Raw genomic sequence first — 5,769 nt, forward strand, 5'->3', positions numbered from 1 at the left:
AGGAAGGAAGGAAGGAAGGAAGGAAGGAAGGAAGGGATGGAGGGGAGGAAGGGAAGGAGGAAGGGAGAAAGGAAGGAGGGAAGGAGGAAAGAACTGAAACTGAGTCTCTGAGTTCTGAGTCTCTCTTGTGGGCTGTCCAGGCTCTTCTGCTGGAGCCCTGTGTGGAGTACACTGCAGAGTCCCCTTCACTTAGCTCCCTGATTTGCAAGATTTGGCTGCACCCACTTCTTCCACACCCCTTATCTCGCCCATCACTCTGATGTTCCCCCAGGGCCCTTTGTCGCAGGGGCTTCAATCGGGGCAGCTAAGTGACTCTGGAAAGAAGCCCCCGTGGCTTACCCAATGTGGGAGCTGAGCAAGGGAGTCTGAATAAAGAGAATGCAAGCAAACGCCTCTTAACCCATCAGCTTCTCTTAATTCCTGTCTCATGAGCTTCTCCCCTCCAATTCTTTGCCTCCAGCTCCCTCCATCCATTCTCTGCCCTGCAGCCAGAGGATTCCTTCTAAAACTCACATCCTAAGCTTCAAAACTTTCCTGTGACTTCCCACACCCTTTGGATGAACTCCAAACCTATGAACAGAGGACAGGAGGTTGGCATCTGGCCTCTCCTTACCACCGAGCGACACCTCGCCCTCATCGCCTCTCCCGTCCCAGCCAGGTTGAATGTTCACCCAGCTCCAGGGGGCCCCACTTCTTCCACTTGGTCTTCACAGGTGCACCTCCTGGCTCTTCACACTCTCCATCATCCCCACTCGCCTCCATCCTTCACCTGATCAATGCCTGCTCATTCTATTTCAATTTAAGCCCCACTCCATCAGGGGGCCCCCATCCCGAGACAAGAAAAGGTCCCCTGGTACTCTTCCATCCCCCGTCACACACCCATTACACATTTGACAATCCTTGGCTTAATTTCTGTGCTCTCACTGAGAGCTGGGGCTGCATGTCTCGGGGGTTTACACCCCCGGACTGGGCACCGAGTCATCCGCCCGTAATAAACACTTAAATATGAGTGAATTCATAAACTCCGCCTGAAGGCTGTTTAAGGGCATCTGCCGGGTTCTCCGTAGGACACAAGCTGAATAATCAAACCAGGTTGAATAAGGGGAATATTTTCAAGGCAGTGGGCACAGCTTCAAGGGGGGCACGTCTGAGGAATGTGCAGGAGGGCACGAACCCCACTAGGGCATAAAGGGGAAGGGGAGGGAGGCTCAGTCAGGGTCTGTTCAGAGGAAAGGCCATATGGAGACATGGAGAGGGATGCCTGAGCGGACGCCTGCCCCTCAGGAGGGAGCCAGGGAGTAAGTACCCCAAGCCCTCTCTCCTGCCCACCCCCATCTCCAGCCTGTGTCTCGCATTGCCCGACCCAATCCGAAGCCACAGGGCACGGAACCACAGTGATGTGGTCTGTCTCTGCCAGGCTTCCAGGGCACAGCGCAGGGTGGGAAAGAAGGGAGGGCAGAACGGGAGGGAGGCCAGCCCCAGCAGGGCACATCTTCCCTCCGAGTTTCCTTGCATCCCCTCTGCGCCCGGCACATGGACAGCGGCCCATAAACACCTGTGCACACGGACTAGATTTAATTGAAAGAACTAGCACTGAAATGACTGGCTTTGAATGGAATGGAACTAACCACACTGCTGAATAGCTTCTAGGTCACGAGTTGTCTCATCTTCAGGTTATCATCACGGATATCACAGACCTGAGCTCCAACAGGCACTCTAAGCCTCCTGCTTTAGCAGACTTGGGAATGTACTGTAACCCCCACCGTGAGCAGTCCCCGTGAAGCCTGCAGGTCACTATCTCATAAGCTTTTCTAGGACTGGATGTTCTTTGATTACCGGGTCCTACCTCCCCTGCTACGTTTGCAAATCATAATAATTTGGGCAAAGAAATATGGCTTCCATTTGGGGTTTCAAACCCTAAGAGGTAATAAACTGTTAAAGGTTCATATGCTGGTATTTAAAAAAAGAAAAGTGCAACTTTTATGTGGGATTTCCGACACTTTGCAGCAGCATCTGTGCGGGCCTCCAGGTGCTGGTATTGGCTTGCACACAGCCGCGCCTCGTGAACATGCAGCTGGCAGGTCGCTGAGGGCGGCTTCTTGGAGCACAGAGCCACCAGAAGAGCGGCTAACGCTAGGGCAGGTGACGTGCCCCCCTGGCATCCCCTCAGGAGGGCAGTTAATAGAGTGCTGGAGTCAGAAGAGTCGCTCGGGCCAAATCAGGCCCACTTTAAGACAGCCTGGCCCCAATTCAGTCATTTTAGTGGAAAAAATCGCTAAACTTTTCATTCCAAGTAACAGCCAGATGATTGGATTGTCCCCTGCTTACCCAGTCATGTTATTTTAGCTTAGGCCCAATCTTAAACAAAACAAAACAAAAACATTTAAGCCCAGTAATTAAACACAATGCAAACAGCTAGACTAGAGGGTCCTTCATGACTCCAGTATTGAAAACAGAACCCAAACTATCTGCTATAGGAGAACTACCCCCTTGTCAGACTTTTGGTGTCATAATGAAAATCATAATAATGATCTCACCCAGTTCAAGTATTCTGTGCAATTAAATCGTGCTGTAATGGGATTACAGTGGCTCTATATAAGCTAAAAAAATCACCTACCTTGATGTCAAGTTTCTCTAAGTCTGTACCCATAGGACAAAGAACTACCCCCTACTCCTCTCCCCCCCCCCCCCCCCGGCCCCGACACACACACACAGAATTAGTGTTTGATCAGTCAGTAGCACAGTGATCTCATCAACTGTGTAATGCGGAAACTCAAAAAAAAAAAAAAAAAAGTACATTGTTCACTAAACCCTAGCTGGTGCGCTCATTGCAACAGAAGGATAGAAAGAGAGATGAAAATAGAAAGCAAAAATCCCAAGAAAAAGGCAGAGGCAGAGACAATCGCAATCAATTTAAAAAGACAAACCAAGAAAAACACAAGTCACAAAAACAAGCTGGGGGAAAATACAAGCCACCAACTTCTATAGGGTCAGAACGCCATCTTGTGGACTATAAGGACAGTGCAGCCGAGGATTTCTGATGTCTTGTTCTGTTCTCAGCTAGGCAGTAATTGCACACATTAACATCCCTTTCTTGGTACCTCTGCAGTGAACTGAATGAAATTAAACAGAGGGAAAGTCCGTATGTGTGGACTGATGTACCTTCATTCTTTTTAGGAGAAAAAATGGCTCATAGACTATTCCCAACATGAAATATTAAAAAGATGGACACATGCAAAAATTTTGAAAACAAATCTAAAGATAATGAGGCTTGTAAGTAAACTTTTGTTAATGTTAAGCTTCCTATAACTTATTTCTGTTTAGTTTACCTCAATTAATTGATTTATTCATTCGGCAATGGATATTTGCATATCCAAGCATATATTATGTGCCCAGGATGCCACTTGGGGTGAGGGGAACACAGCAGTGAACAATGCCAAGGTACTGCTGTATGGGGGCCTTTGTTTCAGTGGGAGATAAGCAATAAACAAGTAAACACAAAGTATAAATGGTATTCGGTGCTATGCTGATAACTAAAGCAGACAGGCAGACAGGAAGTGTGGGGTGAGAGAGGGACTGCTGTTTCACATAGGGCAGATAAAGTGAAAATTGAACAGAGTTAAAAATAACTGAGGGAGGGAGTCGTGTAGGTACTTCGGGGAAACAGAGCCAAAGCTGACTAACAGGCAGAGGCACATGGGCTCTGGAGTCAGAGCCCCAGCTCACCAACCTCATTTACCAACTCTGTTCCTAGATCTCTCTCAGCTTCTGTTTCTTCAGCTACCAAATGGGATTAATGATGCTTCCTTTGTACACTATGGGAAGAGCAAATGGGGATTATTTGTTGTAAAGGTTAAATGCATATAAAGTGCTTTGCCCAGAGCCAGGCATATAGCAAATACACAATAAATACTAGCTAACAGCTCTGTTTGTTTTGACCATGTGAAATAACAGACACAGATACTTGAAAACACCTTCTTGATTCTGACATGCTTCGTGGGACTTTTCAATAATAATAGCTAATATTTACTGAGTGCTTACTCTATTCACCTTATATTAAATTGTCACAATATGTCAAAAAGGGATCATATTATTTCCATGCTGAGACCCAAGGAAATGAAATAGCTCATGGCCAGTGTGAGCCAGAATTCAGACCCACGGGGTCTAACTACAGAACCTGTGCTCTTAGCCACAACGTGAAACTAGCCAGCAACAGGCAACTGCACATGCAACGGCAAGTGATTGAAGCCAAAATGCGAACTCAGATGTCTCATCTCTTCCCCCTTCATGTTAATTCTCAAATCACTGAATCCAGTTGTTTTTCACATTAGGGAAAAGAGACAGCAGCTCATTAGGAAGTTGGGAAATTGATTTGGTCAACTGCAACCGACTTCTTTTTAAAAATGCAATAAATAGGGTGCCTGGGTGGCTCAGTTGGTTAAGCGTCCGACTTTGGCTCAGGTCATGATCTCACGGTCCATGGGTTCGAGCCCACGAGCTGCTGACAGCTCAGAGCCTGGAGCCTGCTTTGGATTCTGTCTCCCTATCTCTCTGCCCCTCCCCCACTCACACACGTGCACACACACTTTCTCTGTCTCTCTCTCTCTCTCTCAAAAATAAATAAAAATTAAAAAAATTTTTTAATAAATGAAAAATGGAATAAACAAAATGTAAGACACCACATATAGCTACACATAGTAAGGATAAGTATTTTTAAGTAAACCTTTTTTTCAGGGGGGGGTGTATGCAACACGTGCACATACATATATAAGTAATTTACTCTTCTTTGTACCATGATGTAAAGTGCATTTCTTACAGTGGCTCCCAACCTAAATTATCTTGAAAAACACTACTAGGTGATACTCACTGATCCCCTCAAAGAAATTATGGGTTATCCAATGATGCTTTTTGCTTTCCAATCTACCTTGTTGAAATCAGGTATGAACATCGTAAGATAAATCACCAAGATGGAGCTTTCATTCTTTATTCAGACAGGTTGCTGCCATAGACAAGCCAACCAAGTCTTTACTGATATATTTTCAGGAAACCTGGAACAACAGAAAAACTTTCCCTCTTTTACAGGTTATTATCCTCTCCAAACACCTGTCAGATTTCTTTTCTTTCATTGAGCAGACAAGTCATTTTAGTATCAAACACATACTGCCTCATTTTGCTAATTATGAAACTTCTGTCACACACTTAAAAAAAATTACAGGCCTTAAAGAGACAGGCTGGGTTTTCAACCAGTAGGTGAGTTTATAGACCATATGTTCAGCCGTCCTCAGGCATTTTTCAAAGTTGGAAATGTCAGGCATTTATATGGTTTATTTGTAAAGCACTAACAATAATTGGAACATTATGGTCTGATTATTTGCTAAAGTAATCTTTCAAGCAATTCAAGTGGTTGAAATTTAAGGGTGCAAAAAATATCATGTGACACCAAATAAAATTTTATTACTGTTTTTGCACTTACATAATTTAGAAACACCTATTAAAAATAAAAAATAAATAGCTTCCTCCCTTACAACAAAGTTTAATCTTAACTCACACTTTTAGAGACACAACATAGGGCAAAATACGGTTTTGATAACTTTAGAATTTTCTGCACAAATTATGATTTGGAGACAAAAATATTAATACTCCAAGATAACCAATAATCAAAAACATCTATCAGTTCTGGTAGTATGGACATCAGGGTCAAAAACCAACAAATGGAAAAGCTTAAATGTGTCTGATATTTTAGTTTTGTGGTTGGCCTTTCTTGGTGTC

The sequence above is a fragment of the Panthera uncia genome, chromosome F2 (genome assembly GCF_023721935.1).
Source record: "Panthera uncia isolate 11264 chromosome F2, Puncia_PCG_1.0, whole genome shotgun sequence".
NCBI lineage: Eukaryota > Metazoa > Chordata > Mammalia > Carnivora > Felidae > Panthera > Panthera uncia.